Consider the following 18,027-nt stretch of genomic DNA (forward strand, 5'->3'; position numbering starts at 1 on the left):
TGCATTAACTTAATTTTAACAAGTAACAATTTCCCCCTAATTCAAGTCTGAGAACACAAATTAAAATTCAACATTAAAGCATCAATTCGAAATGACTTATAGAACCACGTTCAGAACTCCTTACCTGGTAAGAATCAAGATCGCGATCCCAACCAGTCAAAAATTTTCAACTCCTCCTTTGCTAATGACAGTCAGCCCTCCTTTATCTCTCTACCTTCAAAATGTCTTGTTAATCCCTTGCCCACAAGTATTTATTCTACCTATAAACTTTTAATCTTAGATGGGTTCTTGGGATTTTTGGTGTCTCTCTCTTAATTTGACAAGAAAAAAAATAAAAAAATCCCCCATTTTTTCTTAATGACTGCACTGGTTTTTGATGAAATGTATCCTTGAATGAAAATAAATTATGAGATATGTTTGTGATTTCAGGAGGGACCACAGGTGTGGTACAACATCAGTAGCAAATGAGCATGAATAGAGTTTCTATTGCAGGTAGGTGATCCGCACTTATGCTTTCTAGTTAAATTTCATGATTTTATATGTTGTTGATGTGAAATGTGAATTGAAGAATATTGGATATTATATAAAAGAATAAAAGTTTGCGCAATGATATTGTTATTTCAAATAGTATCCCAAATGTATATGTGTTCAAGGTGAATGGTCATTCATGTGATTTGCCAAGTGATGGAAGTATCGCTGACATAGAAAATATGAGAAGTGTGATATGGGGCATGGACTAGCATATATTCAGTGTATGTTAGAATATCGGGTAAGGGGATCTCCATGCATCGATATCTATAGGGCATGGACTAATATATATTTAATGTATGGTAGGATCCCGAGTAAGGGGATCACCATGTATCAGCTAAAATACATTTAATGTATGTTAGGGGTCCCGGGTAAGGGGATCGCCATTCATCGACGCCTACGGGACGATGATGATACCAGTGGAATTGGTATTGGCAATGCGTTAGGCGGAAATAGTTGTGGTCGATTTTATGAAATCTTAAATGAAAGTTGAAAATGGAAGGTGAAACAGTTTTTAGTAACTGAATGAAAAAGAGTTTAAATGAAAACAAAAAGAGAGAAGTAAATAGAATATGAATACATGTTTGTCTTTTTAAATTGTTGGATTTTTGTGTTACTATACTTGTCGTGATATTCTACGTCTCAATAATATGTGTTTTAATTTCAGGATCATCGCAAGCACGACAAGGGTATATCCTAACTTTTGTTCATTTCTGTATCTAGTTCTAGGAAGTATATCATTGTATTTTATAATATTAAAAATTTATATAACTTATTTTATATAATTAATATTTAAACTTGAATATATGAACTTAACTCTGAAATTCATATAATCATGTTCCATGTATGCGTATTTATCTCTTTTATTCCTCAATAATAATATTTGATGTTCAATGTATGTTATAAATATTGTGGTTGTGATGATGATGATGTTTGTGAGATTGAGATCTAAGATGATTGTGTTGTGATTGAGTTATGAGATGTGATATTTTAGAAGTGTTGATAACTTGGGACCTCTCAATATAGGAGAGATTCTGCTGAAATTTTAATAAAAATTTTGGTAAATTTTTATATAAAAACTATATATATAAAAAATTACATTGTTTTCCATTTGATATATGATTGATGTTTTATCCCGGATAAAGGAATGTTACATAACTTTTTATCATAAATTATGGAGATTTTTCCGGCTATTACTTCTCTAACACTCTACAAAATTGAACAATCCTAAAGCCTTTATCATTAACTTCTTTTCATTATCCATTATTATTATGGTTTTTTTATTTACCTTATAGAACTCTTTTAAGTGATTCACGTAACCACTCTCATCTTAATATGTCTTAGACTAAAATTGTTGAGGATAGCAAACTTCTTGGTATCATAGATATTGATGAAGATATGATAATTTATACAAAATAATATATATCAATCGTCGCTACTAATTTGTCATGATCTTAAACATAAATATGAAAAATAATCACAATTAAACGGGAAACAAATCACACAACACTATATTTTGTGTTTAAACTATGCCTATATGGACGAGAAATCTCCCTATTATTAAAATCAATACAGATTTGGATAACTCTCCACCCTAATCCTATGTACACTCAGCTTGTAATACACAATAAATATTCGATCTCGCAAACTCCTTCTTGGGAGTAGAGCTAAGAACATCTTTATAATGAATTTGTCATAAACATAACGATAGTGGGCATATATATATATATATATATATATATATATATATGTAGCAAACCCATGTATTTGGGCTTAAGAATACGATTCTTATTAAAAATTGTACTTTTTTTTAAATTATAATGTTAATTAAGTACTAATCTCTATTTTTCAGAGATAAAAAATTCTTTCCCTTCTCTCCATTCTCAGAGAGAAACAATTCTTTATTATTTTTTTCTCTATCTTCCCTTTGCTATTTTTTTAATTAGTGCGAGTGTCCGGATCAACTTATACGTATCTCAACTAATTTCACGGGCCCTAAAGTTAATGACCATGTAAGCTTTTAGCAGCCCTGAGATTTGTGAGACTCGAACTAGTGACTTTTAGAGAGTAAACCAAGAACCTGACCAGTTAAGCTACACCCATCAGGATTCCTATTGCTATATTTAATTAAGAGAGATTATGGTCGTTGAAATGATAAATTCAAAATAGGTTATTTAAGCAAGAGAAACTTTAAATCCATGACAACATACCTTAAATACAAGAAAAAAAATGAATGTATACTGCATGAAAAAAAAGATGACTACATATACACTGTTTATTTACTTTTTCTTAGATTTAAGGGCTATCTTTCAGCAGCAAACTTATTGTAGCCAATGCCAAAGAGATCGGAGTTCTTCTTAGGACTACTCCATCTACAATCCCATTCAAACATGCTTTCTTGTATCTGGGACACATCAAGACGCAATTTCTGTCGTCAAAGGAGCATAGATTTTGAAGTTCTGGTCTCGAATTAACAAACTTACAGGCACAAATGTTAGTAGTAGGTTAAAAGTGAAGCCTACCAAAAAACATTAAGGGAAAATCACTAGAATGATAGTGGATGAGCAAGTACGAGTTGGTATACAGGGTCCTTGTATTAATCATCTTTGGCATTGACTGCATTTGTTTTTGTGACTCCTGCCATAGACTTCTAATTGGGAACCAGTCCCACTCATCTACACGAAGCATCAATCGCAATATAATTGTATCACGAAGGGATGTTTCTTTTTATGCTTTAAAAATATTTAAATTTTTTTTTTAATTTTTTTAATTTTAATTTTTAGTATTTTCAGATTATTTTGATGTATTAATATTAAAAATAATTTTAAAAAATAAAAAACATTAATTTAATCCATTTCTGAACACAAAATATTTTGAAAAATAAACACTACCATACTTTTAAACACCTCATAAATTGACTTCAATCATCCTGCTAAAAGATAAACAATAATTTTACATATATATTTTTTTTCCAATCTCATAAAATCTTACTCGCTGGATTTATGTATAGATATATTAATGAAATCTATATGAAAAATTTTGTGATTTTTTAAAAACATTAATTAGAGTAGTTCTAATATTAAAAGAAAAACTTCAAGAAAATTATGAATCATTCGATCATATAATCTTAAAATAGGACTCAATAGATTAATAGGAGAATGAAATTAGTAGAATCATGTTTTGGAATAAGATCTATTAAATCAGTAGCATTCACGGTTGAATCCTAAACTATGATCCAACCATTACAATATTTAACAGTTTTACTGACGGACCAAATTTATTGGTGTGAGATTACCACTCTATTGGTCAATTTTTTACCGACTAAATCCTCGAGGGAAGCTTTCATCAGTAATTCCACATTCTGTCGGTAAAAAAATATTGATGGTTTTACAGACAGAAAATACGCGCAAAAAAAAAAAATTCTCGTTGAAAATATACCGATGGAAATATTCCATCAGTGATAATGGCATATGAAGTAAATATTTTTTAACTCTCGGTGAAATACTAACGGAATGTATCCGTCTGTGAAGACGTCTGTGATTATGGTATTTGCAGTAAATATTTCTCAACTCTCGGTAAAATACCGACGAAACGTTTCTGTTTGTGACGACGTCGATGATTGTGGCATTTCCAGTAAATATTTTTCAACTCTCTGTAAAATACCGACTGACACATTTCGTTTGGACATCCGTCGGTGATGTTTTTTAAAAAAAATTAAAAAATATTTAGAATAAATAATATAAAATAATATAAATTAATAGTAAAAAATGCAAATAAAATTGTATTAAACGTAAAAAATAAAATTGTATTAAACATAAAAAAAATAAAGTTAAATAATATTCATCCAAATATTTATAACAAATTTAATGTGTTTCCAAAAGAAAAATTAAATTAGAACAATGACGAAGCGAGAGGAGGAGGAGAAGGAGGAGGAGGTGGTGGAGGTTGGTCGTTCCCGGGACGAAACGACCAAAAAGGAGGCACCATGTATCATCACCCATCTTTGATCTTAAATCTATGACCATTTGGTGGAGCTGTTGATAATCTGCTGAAAGTTGAGCGTATTGTTGTTTCAAGACCATGAACTCCTCAGACTAGGTGGTCAATACTGATGGGGAGCTCCTGATAGTTGAGACACTACGAGCCGCTCGCAAGTTCTCGGCCGTAGTGTTGGAGAGCCCGTACACCCGATTTTTATCGGTTCCACCAAATGATCCTACCTCCATCCACAAATCCGGTTGGGTTGAGGGATTGTCCTCATATCTCCCCCTCAATCGGCTATTATAGGTCTCATGAAAATGAAAAAAGAAATCATCATATTCAATTCAAGAAAAATAATAACTTACGAAATAAAATGGTTGAACTAACATACCATGAAGTGTTGAGTGTAGTTGTCAACGAACTGTTGCATCCCCTTTTGGTCCTGTACACCCAATTTTTATCGGTTCCACCAAATGATCCTACATCCATCCACAAATTCGATGGGGTTGAGGGATCGTCCCCATATCTCTCCCTCAACCGGCTGTTATAGGTCTCATGAAAATGAAAAAAGAAATCATCATATTCAATTCAAGAAAAATAATAACTTACGAAATAAAATGGTTGAATGAACATACCATGAAATGTTGAGTGTAGTTGTCAACGAACTGTTGCACCCCCTTTTGGTCCTATACACTCAATTTTCATCGGTTCCACCAAATGATCCTACCTCCATCCACAAATCCAGTCGGGTTGAGGAATCGTCCCCATATCTCTCCCTCAACTAGCTATTATAGGTCTCTTGAAAATGAAAAAAAGAAATCATCATATTCAATTCAAGAAAAATAATAACTTACAAAATAAAATGGTTGAACGAACATACCATAAAGTGTTGAGTGTGGTTGTCAATGAATTATTGCACCCCCTTTTGGTGGTCTTTACTCCGCATGTGCGTCTCTAAAAACAACTCCATTGGGCTCGGCTCATGTCCAAGAGTTGTAGCCTGTAAGAAAACAAATTAATTATGTAACAACAAATTAATTAACGATATATTTCTTTAAATTAATCTTACCATCCGTTTTGCATGTGCAGCAAATGGAATGGAGCCACCGGTGTACGTGGTCACCGAACCATGAATTTGTTTGTTTTGGTTGTCAGCACCAGACTGTGAATGTCGTGTGAATCGCTCAGGCATCACGTGCTCAATATTTTGCGGCCATATATCCCCCGGGATGTATGGCGGTTTGAAATCCCTCTAAACTGCCACGTCATTCCAGCTTTGTAGACCGTTATCTCTCACATATTTTTTGGCCTTTTTTGTGCTACATACTAAAAATCACATAACCTACTTTCATAGTGACAAATTAGATTATAAAAAAACAATTTTTTAAAAAATATTATATTGTTTTCGATGTTACCTAGTTGCCACGTGATTTTCCCACACCCTCCTCTTAACATTGTCATACGCGTTGTCCCACTCGAATTTGTGCTGTGTATAAATAATTTATTTAAAATAAAAATAATAATTTATTTACAATTATAATAAAAATTTAATAAAAATAAGCTAGAAATTAAGAATTAACACCAATCTGAAATCTTTGAAACCATTATCAATATAAGATCTCCATTTAAGATGTCTGGAAACTTGACTCCATTGAAATAATGAAATCTCCATCGATGATTTAAACGCCGATGATATTACTTGGGCGGCCTCACTATTTGTGAACCTGGAAATAAATTAAATTAATGAAATATTAATTAGTTCATAAATTATGTTATAATTAAAAAAAATAAATTAAAACCGAACCGAAACAAACTTACATTGAAAGGTCATCCTTCCAATATGCCTCGTACGTGCAGGTGAATTGATTCCGCTGTGAAGGCACACCGTCTCTGCGCTGTGAAACTGCGCTGGAAGAGGCAGTATCGCGAGTCGGTGCAGGTGACTCTTCGTGATCGGCACCTAAAGACATGTCATCATCACTGCTAGAAGAACTAGCTGCGACCAATGTGAGTGACGAGTTGTTGATTTTGTTCTACGCATCTACACAATTTTATACGAATAATTACATGATTAAATTCGATCATTAAAACAATAACAACAGTTAACAATTATTAAATAAATATTTCATGTTACAAAATATCATCCATAATATTACATTATAAAAATATGCTTTACACTTTCATTGATTTTGATAGTTAGTTAGAATTTGCTTCTTCTTCATCATCAATTGAATCGTCATCAGCTCCATCGCAATCTTCAATATCAATATCATCATCATCATCTTCAACGACATTTGCTTGTTCGCTAGAGCTCAGAATAACATTCAACTCCTCTGCATCAACATCAACAAGACTATCATCGAAAACATGAAAATTTAAATTTTCTTCTAAGTCAATCGAAGGAGCAACTCGATATGGTTCAACTAACTCACTAACTTGAAAGACTTCATCTCGCACACTTGTGTCTTCGTTCTCATCCAGAACAACCTGAGTTTTATTTTTAAAACGGATAACCAATCAACTCTTGATCGGTCCTTTCTAAAGGAAGGAGTGTATGTGTAATAAACTTGTTGACATTGCTTTGCGAAAAAAAAGAGACATTGTTTACATTGTGGAGTATAGCTTTTAAGTTGATTTCGACCAGACCATAGTGAGGATCTACTCTAATTCCTCTGCCAGTGGTGTCATACCAATAACATTTGAATAAAAATACTCTATTCTGCTCGCTATGATATTGCAATTCGATGACCTCTTCTAATTTATCATAGTAGTCAACTTCAAACTCACTACAAGTCAAACCCTTAACACAAACACTGTTGTTGTATGCCTTTCTTCCATGCCTGTATTCTTCAGTATGAAACACATATCCATTGAAAAAAATACCCATTGCAGCACTTAACATTTTTTTCAGGGCCCAGGCTTAGTGAAGACAATGAAATAATTGCACTGCTTCCCATTTGATAAACCTTGTATATCATGCACAACAATGAACTGTTAACGAGAATTCTGTAATGACATACAGTAACTTTACGAGAGATAATGAGTACTTACATATGTTCTAAACCACGTGGCAAATTGTTCATCTTGTAATTGAAAGATTTGGGATTCAGTCAACTGTGAGTTATTGGACAATAAATATCCCAAGTGCAGGAGTGTCAAAGTAATAAATAACCTAGCAAGACCGGGATCGAATCACAAAGAGGTGAACTATATAAAATTATAAACAATAAATGAAAAGGAGTTGAAGAGAACTTTGAAGATGTGATATTGATGTAAGGATAAAACAAGGATAAAATAATTGTCAAGGTTAGAGGATCCACTAATAGTATTTCAAACAAGAATAGTATAAACTCTTTTTATTACTTAACCATAAATCACACACAAAGGAGGTTCCAATCAGATTATAAATTGATAACATGATTACATTAATTATCTTATTCAAGTAATGTCAATACTTGTAAATGTTGTCAGGTATTCATGATGATAACTTATGCTAACAACAAATCAAGTTCCTTTTATAGCATAAGTGTCAGTTATACCATACAATTGGGCTATGAAAGTGTCAAGTATTTGTTGTACCAATGGTTGTTCAACACAAATCTAGATTAACCATTTAATAAGCAATGCATTAAGAGTTAGCAAGATAATAAATACAAAACATGTTAGTATCAAACATTAAAGTCCATGTTGAGTTTATACTATACTTATTCTTACACTATTAGTGTAACCTTTTCACCTTGACATAATAAATTTAGCTGAACATTATGAATAAAACAAACATACATAAACAAGATAAGAATATAATTATATAAGTATAGTAAAGGAAATGGTAAGCATAAACAATAGATTAAGAAAAATATAACATGGAATAAAACTTGAACATTACAAAATACAAAGAAAGAGAGCAAGAGCAAGATCTTGATCTGAAAACCAAGATGCCTAAATGTATGGCAAATGCCTCCTTTTATAGGCCAAAATTAGGAACTACTGATTTGATGACTAATTGTTGAGTAGGTAGCCACATCTTGACTTAGTGACAATCCGTATCTTCTTGTCTGAACAAAACGTCATTGCTAACATCAGAATTTGACTAGATAGTATTCATGAAAGTTTTTGGAAATTGTCTCATATTTCCAACAAAATAAGAATTGACGCATTTGGACTTCTAGAACTTGAGATATGGGTTGAATATTAAACAGTGTCTGGGTTGCAGGACAGATTCTGATTTTTTCGTCGTTGCTACCATTTAAACTCTAAAATGACACTTTTAAATCTTGGACTTTTCATGAAAGTTTTGAGCCTATGTCTTAGTGTTCCATACATATAAACCATACCTAAATTCAAGTTCTACAGCTTCAATTATGATCCAATAACCGAATGATGTTCTAGTTTGGACTGAACCAACATCTCTTTTCTAAGCTTAACCCTCTCTTTATCTTCTCAATTTCAGTAGTTAAACTCATCAATCAATCATTTGATTTATGTGATAGGCTTGCATTTAAGATGAACAGTTACCATAAATTAAAGGTATATTATATTATTAGACATGTTATTATAAAACCTGTTCTAATTAAGGAGTTATTGTACTTTAAGTGCAAAATGATGATTTAAAACCTCGATAAAAATGCACTTTTAAGTAATAATCAACTATCATCATGCTATGGAACACGATTGATTCTCGTTCTCAAATGAGGTTTGAAATAGTGCGAGATAAATGTTGAGATCTCTTCAACAATATAGGCCTCATATATCGAAGCCTCAACATGCGCCTTGTTCTTAACCTTTTTCTTAAGATTGAACAAGTACCTACATGGAATTAATCAAATATTTTTAATTAAGAAAATACTCTTATATATGAATTACATTGCAACTGTAATATCTAACCATTCGAATGGATACATCCATCTATACTGGACCAATCCTCCAACTTTTGCCTCGAATGATAAATGTTTGGGGAGATGCTCCATTGAGTCAAAAAATGATGGAGGGAATATCATCTCAAGTTTGCATATTATCTCGATGATATTTGTTTCAAACCTCTCAATGTGATCAACATTCAACTTCTGAAGCATATATCTCTAAATAAATGACTGATCTTTATGAGTGCATCCCATATCCCTTTTGACAACAAATCACGATTGGCTAATGGAATGAGTGTTTGCATAAACATGTGGCAGTCATGACTCTTCATTCTATAAAACCTGCATTCCTCCATATTAACTAACTTTGACATGTTCGAGGCATGTCTATTGGGAAAACACAGATTCTTAAACTATTTGTAGACTAGTAGTTGTATATATTTCTCTAACATGAAGCTTGTTCTTGGTTTTGCGATTCATGACCTATCAAAAACCAACTCCATGTTTTTATGGTTACAAAACAAAGCTATATCCAATCTAGCATTGATGTTGTCCTTTGTTTTCCCCTTCACATCTATGATGGTGTTGAAAATGTTCTCAAATAAGTTCTTTTCTATGTGCATGACGTTAAGGTTATGACGGAGAAGATTGGTCTTCTAATAAGGAAGCTCCCAAAAAATACTTTGCTTTATCAAATTGTGGGTCAAACCAAAACTATGAAACTTCTCCTTACCTGATTGGAAACCAAACACAATGTCACTGTACTCTGATATAACATCATGCAATTCTTCACCAGAAAGACGCAGGGATGCAGCATCCTTTTCAACTCTGCCAAAAAAGAAATCCTTTTTATTCTTTTTATGCCTGTGATTCGTTGGCAAGAAACGATAGTGATAGTAAAACAAAAAAAAAGCTTTACCTCTATTTGTTAGCGTGAATGCCTTGTTGTTTTTCCATGCAGTATGGACATGTTAGTTTTCTATGCATGCTCCAACCAGAAACCATTCCATAAGCTGGAAAATCATTAATAGTCCACATCAAAGTTGCTCTCAAAAATTTTTTTTGTTTCCTCGATATATCATAAGTTAAAGCTTCGGAAGACCACAACTACGTCAACTCATCAATCAACGGTCTAAGACAAACATCTATATTTCAACCCAGACTGCTTAGACTAGGTATGACAGTAGATAAAAACATGAACTCCGACCTTATATACATCCCTGGTAGCAAGTTATAAACCGTGAGTATGACTGGCCAACAAGAATAAGGAGCAGCAAATGACCCGAATGGGTTGAATCCAGTACACAACCCAAGATGCACGTTCCTTGATTCAACTAAAAAGTGAGGATGCACACTGTTAAAGTATTTCCATGCTTCGCCATCAGAAGGATACACCATCACTCCATCAATCGCATCATGTGATTGGTGCCATGTCATATGCCCAGCAGTCCTTGGTGACATGAATAACCTCTACAGCCTAGGTATGATTGGGAAGTATTTAAGTTTTTTATATGTCACGAGAGTCTTTCCCTGGCCAGTTATGAGTTTGTAACGAGAATGCCCACATGTCATGTACTCGGTCAGCTCAACATTTTTAAGGTAGTATAACATGCAGAAGTTAGGGCACATATCAATTTTCTGGTATCCTAAACCGAGGGGGTTTCATCATGGACTTTGCAGCATAAAAGTTCTCTTTCAGCATGTTCCTTTCAGGTAAAATGCTTCTCGCCCATCCAATAATTTTATCATAACCGGCCTCACTAAACCAGTGATATGACTTGATGGTGAACACCTGTGCTACGATCGATAATTTACTATGGTTCGTGCAATCATCCTATATTGGTTCATCAGAATCTTTCAACAGATCAAAAAAACTTGCTGCATCTGCATTAGGTTCTTCTTCTACAATTAGACATTGACTGACATTACTTTGATTCATTCTCATTGCATCCATAACCATATTCCTGTAAGGATTACTATTGTCATTTGCAACTCCATGCACGTTGCTAACACTAGAAGTTGACTCAACCACCCTTTCTCCCATCCTATTATTACGAACAAATAATTCCCCATATGCATACCAACAAAGGTAATCCTCTATGAACCCTTTGTGTAGAAGATTCATCATTACAACATCTGGATGCAAATACTTTTTATTTTAACACTTCCTGCATAGATACCTAATAACGTTTCAAGTAAAATTTCTGAGAATGGATGTTGCGCAATTAATAAAACCCTGAACCCCATTACAATAATCCATCCTCCGCAATCCTTGGGGTGAATCTCGATACATCCATGACTTCTATCGAACCTCTATAAAATTATGATGACAACATGTATTAATTAACTAGGTTAGGTAAATAAATTTTCAAAAATATTGGTTTATCTCCAAGTTATCCAACAAACTAATTAAAACTTCTCATAAATATTCATTATCAATTATTAACGTTCATACAAATTTATACATATAAATTTACAGAAATTACAACTCCGCGATGAAAATTAAAACGGACCCATTAAACAATCTATTAATTATTTTACCACAACACATGTAATTCAGTAATTCAACAAAGTTTCAACAATTTATAAACAAATACAATTTTACAAAATCTCGAACAAACCATAATAAGTACAAAATTATACATTCATACTATAAGTTTGTTTGAGAAATAACAATAAAACATGTACATACACTAACAAAATACATATACTAAAAAAAAACAATAAAATTGACATTTAAATGTTAAAATTACAAAAGATAGATTTATTTACATAAAATGATAAAATCCATAATAAATCAAAACACGGATGTTGTGACCACAAAACTTAACGAAATATGACTTATATTAAGAAGAGGGGGAATTTTTTTTTTAGGTGGTTGTTTGCAATTTGGGAGGGGAGAGTTGGGATGAGGAAGAAGGAGGAGAAATAGGGGAGGAGAGGGATGACAAAGTGGTTATATATTAACTCTTATCGATGGAAACATTGACGGACTCATTCTGTCGGAGATTCCGTCGGTAAGCCTGATGGTAAATTGGTCATGTCATTGTACGAAGATCCTGGTTTGAATCCCTCGATAAGTCCGTTAGTAAAATCGCTGGCAAAAACTTCCACGTCATCGAACCGCTTTTTTTTCAAACTCTATATATTCCATCTGTAATTCAATTACAATACAACACCTATAGAAAACACCTAACTAGTTACAATGCAACACTTATATAAACCAAATTTAAATTTTAAAGCAACAACATAAATTTAATTCAATATCCAAAACACAAACCAAATATAAATTCTAAAATATTTAAAACAAAACATTCAAAAATATAAATTCTAAATCAACAACACATTCACTTTTATTGAATGAACACATGAAGTTCTTCTGTGTCTATAGGAGCAAAATTTGAATCAAATGTCGATGGAATTGAGCCAATCTCGTCAACACCTAATAAAACATCAGCTTGCTCCTTTGAAACTTCATCGTCACAATCATCTTCAATCTCATTAATGTTTATGACATCTACATTTAAAACAAAATTAACAAATAAATATTATGTGCTAAACAATACTTTATTTTAAATAATATTTATCACTAAATAATCAATCATTAATTACAATCATCTAAAGTATCTTGTATGGTCATTGTTGATAGAACTTGGTGAAAACTCTCTACTTCTTTAGTTGTCAAAATTGATAAGTCATCTTCTACTACCCAATTATCAATGTTACAAATTGTCTCAAAATTAATTGGATCATAATTTCTTCCTTTCCAATAATTCCTATTTATTAAAAGTTAAGGTAAACACAATATAAATATTAATAATGCTACTAAATAAGATAAAATAATATTTAAGGAATTAAAGAAAAGAAAAATACTTTTGTTTCAGAAATGTTCAGCATTCCTAAACAACTTCATCTCACTTGTAATCTTACTTTGCAATGGTAGATTTCCATGTGCATAATTCTCAAGAACATCTAGAAGTCCAGAAATCGTGCTCATATGTTTATCCATTATATTTACATCATATTGAAATCGAGGATTCAACCAAAATGGTGCTCATATGTTTATCCATTATATTTACATCATATTGAAATCAAGGATTCAACCAAAATGCCGCTACATAAAGATTTCTATATAGTTGTCCATCCCACCGATTATTAATAATGTTTATGAAAGGTTTCACTCTAACCTTTCTCTTTTGAAATCTACTCAATATTTCTTCTTTTGCATAATGAATAGCATCATACAAATATCTCATTGAAGGTCTATCATCACCATCAACCATTCGTAGAACTCGAACTAAAGGTTCACTCATTCGCACAATTATTGCATATTCTTCCCAAAACAGAGAGTCTAGCACACTCTTAATAAACTTTTTTCCTTTGCTATCTTTAGCATAAGCAGATGAGACTCATTCCCTATATGTCACCATAGCTCTCAACTCATCTTTATGAGCTAAAATGCTTTGCAATGCAATGAAATTGGTAGCAAAATGAGTAGGAGCTAATGAAGTATTTATTTTCCTCAAGTGAACTTCCTCATCAAATACAATGGATAACAATGATTATAAATATACTTTGTGATACCAAAAGCATGCTCAACAATAGAACAAACTGACTACAATTTACTAATGTCCTAAAGTATGAGGTTGATGCAATGAGCAACACAAGAAGACCAAAATATTGAAGGAAATTCTTCCATCAATATCTTACCAGCAGCAATATAATTTTCAGCATTATCAGTCACCATATGCACAATGTTTTCTACCCCAACATATAAAACAACATCTCTAAACAACTGACGCACCAATCTAGCAATCTTTAAGACATCTGATACACCATAATTTTCAAAAAAATTGTTCATTTAGGACAATATACTAAGAAGTTAATTAAAGTCCTCCTCTTCTGATTTGTCCATCCATCAGTCATTAATGTGCAACCAGTCTTCTTCCAAATCTCTCGATAACTCTCAAGATAAATCTTCACTTCATCAACCGTTTTTGCCAAGTAATAACCACGAATAACATGCAAGTTTGGTCCTTTATCACCAAGACCCATGACTATTACAACATCTATGGCATGGTGATAATACACAGAGTTAACAACATTAAATGGCACACATGCATCAATCATCCACTTCGCTAAAGCAAGATCACACCGTTCAGTTGCTTCCTTCCTTTACCAACAATTCTGAAGAGACTTTTGAGCACCAGGAGTTGTTCTCCATATTTCCTAATGTTGCAGATTTCTTCTGCTTTCTATAACTTGTAGTCAAGTTTTATAGTGCTGGTGCTTTGAATATTTTTCTTTTTTGCAACCTTCGGTGGTAACATATGTTTTCTAGTATTGACATCCTCATCATCCTCACCATCATCACCAACATCATCATCTTCTAATTGCCTAATCATCATCTCTTCATGCTCCCTTTATTGTGCATTAAATGGATTGAAATCTGATTGTATTTCTCTAACTCTTTTTTTTTGCTTCAACATTTCCTTTAAGATTCAAAGGTATTTGATGTCGAACATCAGTAGGACATTTGCGACATTGTTCAACTTCTCCTTTAGCTCTAGCTAAATGTTGCTTAAATTGATTAATGTCACCACCCGCAAATACTTTAGCAAAATATAAACATACTAATTTAGTTTTTTTACATCCAACATTAAGTTCAGGAGCTTCTCTATAATGACCCCATGCCAAATCTATTCTTCCTCTACTACCACTTGATATGGAAATTGAAGGTTGAGATGATTGGGTTGTTGAAGGATTACTACTTGGAGTACTACTACCATGTGAAGACATTTTAAGGACCTATATTAAACAATTATAACCAACCAAATCACTACAACAATTATAACCAACCAAATAAAATTCAAAAGGCATAGAGAAGTTTTCTACTGATAAAAAAAGATTGCTTAAAAGAAGCAAGATCAATTTACCATCCTGACAGTATTTTGACATGCCATACTATTATTAAATATCCAAATAAGATATTATTTAGCTTCTTGTTTGGTTTTGTGAGTCATCTAAGTGAATCGAGCAGCAGATCATGCAAAGGAAGATTTTCCTTCCATTCTCACTAACTAGAGTGTAAAGATAAGAGAGAGATCTTTACCTTTTCAATGGTTAATTTTATTAATCTCTATTGCTGACATGTTTAGTAACCAACCAGATTATGAATGGCACAACCACAATTTATTTCAACCTAATTAGTTTGACCAGGCACTAGTTTAAGGGGGAGGTTTATAGAGTTCCTTATTTGCTTCTTTTTTTCTAGAAATTATATACCAGTGAAAAACCTTGCTAGTGTGTTCCACGACATCAATTTAAACACTGATGGTGTACCAATAAACTATGAAGCAGTTGATACTTGATATAGTTTCTCTGAGCACATATTCTAAGCCTACAACTTCCAATAAGGCTTGCAGTACTAAATTGGTCCGCTAAGTCCTCTTCTTTGTCAAGCACATCAAATGAATATAAAGAAGAAAAATGAGACGGTTAACTCAGCTTACGAAGAAATAACTAAAATAAATCAAGAAAAATGAGGTAGAGGCTTTATTAAGTTGCAGAAAAAAAAAAGAACAGAGAACATACCTGTGGGTGTGAGAATAGAAAAGAATCGATGCCAGATCAAGAACTGCAAGTTCAAAATAAAGGCAAAGAATAAAGAAAAGAGAGAGTGAAAAAAGAAGAGTCGTGAAGAGAAACAAGAGTCTAATCTTATTCCTAAATTTTAAACAGTGATCAAGAGTTTTCTGATCCTCTGCTCTTCGCGATTGAAATGGCTTTTTCTTTAATTAGGTTTTCTCTCTATCTTCATCGTTTATCGTTTTGGCCTTTTAATCTTAAAAGGCCAAAACGACGTCGTTTCACGTATATGTATATAAAAAAGGTTGGGTCTCAACAAGGTTTACCCGGGTCGACCGGGTTTTGCCGGGCTAAATTCCCGGCAGGTTTTTACTTAGACCCGAACCGGTCCCATGCCCGGGTTAGCTAGGTCCCGGGTCAACCCGCCAGGCTAGTTTGGGTTTCAAAACTATGGTTAAAATACAACATTCTTTTTATTGTGAAGCAAATGCAGCAGCAAACTGGTTCGTAAATTATGGTTTATCAAATAACCCGTGATGGCGATCATTAGACAACAAATGATCCTACAGTGAGTTTGTATTGAATTTTGTATTTTAATATATTTAGATCTAAATTATCTCATTTTTAAAAAAAAAGGACATATCCAAGTGACCATAATGTTGAAAACTATACATTTCATTGTTTCTTTCTAACATCAATCAAATTTAAGTTGACTAAAAAAATAACAACATTAAATTTGTGTTGATTTTGAATTCAAACCGATCGATTAATTTGGGAAACTAAACAGTGCTAAATCAGTAAACAACAACAACAACTAAGGCCAAATTTCTTTGTTCATATTGAATTTCATGTATACACGTATATAACATTGTAGCCAGCAAAATATGGAATTTTTTGAAGAATGCATTGAACACCAAGTGGGGTCATTAGGAATCAAAAGAAGGTGGGCTCAAAAGAAGAAACGACCCTTCAATAAATTAAAGATAGATATCAAACAATTGAATATGCTTCTTAAAGTCTTGGTGCATATTATAATAAAGGTTTCGCACGGGTCCTTTAGCTAAGATTATTATTATAATCTAGTTATTTGGATTCTATAAACAAAAGTAGATCATTAATTAACCCCATTATTAACTTGCTCATGATTAATTGCTTCCTTAGTTTTTTTTTATGTCAATGTCCAAAGGAAAGCGATTCCTCAAAAGATAAAAACCACAAGAGAAAATTGATATAACATATTCTTGTGCTTGATTTGATATGCTATTTTCTTCCTTCTTATTTTTTTTGGGTGAAATTCGTTCATAAATGTCTAATTACGTGTGTTGTACACACGCAATGACTTGATAGGTTGGTAATTTAATATATATAATCTCAAACGAATTAATGCTACTAGAAAGAAATTTATAGTTCACGCCTCCAAGGAAGGTTTTCAAGGAATGATTAGAATTATGATTATTATCGTGTGTATGTGGACGAGCTAGAATATTCAATGAAATTAATGGAACAAACAATAAATCAAAGGACATCGCCATGGAAAACATGATTGTGGGTGTCCTTTTTAAACCTATCATCATATCTAAGTGCTAGACTTGCTTTCATATTTGATATTTGAAATGACTTTTTGCGCTCCAAACGCACGCTTAAGCCATCATAGTCAGAAGACAGAAAGCTAGCTAGCTAGGTACGATCGTGACTTCGTTTACATCACTATATGAAAGAAAAAAAAAAGTTTTTTTATGATAAATATTATTTCGTGTACAATGTTGAACATTATATATGGTTTATTTGTCAAGTTGGGTAGCCTTAGATAATGTTGAATGCTCGCTGACTAATGATTATATGGACCGATCGATTTCGTGTCCCGTTTGATTTGAAAGCAAAAATAAAATAAAAAATTCAGTGGAGGATCCAAGTGAAAGTTTGATTTTGATCCTACACAAACTTAGATTTTGCGTAACAGGACAATACTTTGATATCTATATGTGATAACCCACTTCCATATATATAACTAATACGAATACATTATTTGTATTTCCACCATTGATCGACCAGCACAGATAAAAAGCAGAGA

The sequence above is a fragment of the Populus nigra genome, chromosome 6 (assembly GCF_951802175.1).
Source record: "Populus nigra chromosome 6, ddPopNigr1.1, whole genome shotgun sequence".
NCBI lineage: Eukaryota > Viridiplantae > Streptophyta > Magnoliopsida > Malpighiales > Salicaceae > Populus > Populus nigra.